Below are 368 nucleotides of genomic sequence, written 5' to 3' on the forward strand. Positions count from 1 at the left end.
CACACACACACATACGCGCACACACATATATATATATATATATATACACACATATATATATATATATATATATATATATATATATATATATAATCATTGTTTTATTGTGTGTTCACACATGCGTGTGTGTGTGTGTGTGTAACTTAATATATTAGTAGAGATAATTATTAACATGGATCTTTACTTTTATATAACACATCATTGTTTTATTGTGTGTGTTATATATAAGTAAAGATTCATGTTAATAATTATCTCTATTTGAAAAACTGTAAATTTCACAGGTAAAGAGTTGAAAGGAGGTTTTGCATTTTGCATAAACATGCAAAATAGTTGCATCCTTTGCACAGTGTACTATATATATATATATA

This window comes from Apostichopus japonicus, chromosome 11 (genome assembly GCF_037975245.1).
Source record: "Apostichopus japonicus isolate 1M-3 chromosome 11, ASM3797524v1, whole genome shotgun sequence".
NCBI lineage: Eukaryota > Metazoa > Echinodermata > Holothuroidea > Aspidochirotida > Stichopodidae > Apostichopus > Apostichopus japonicus.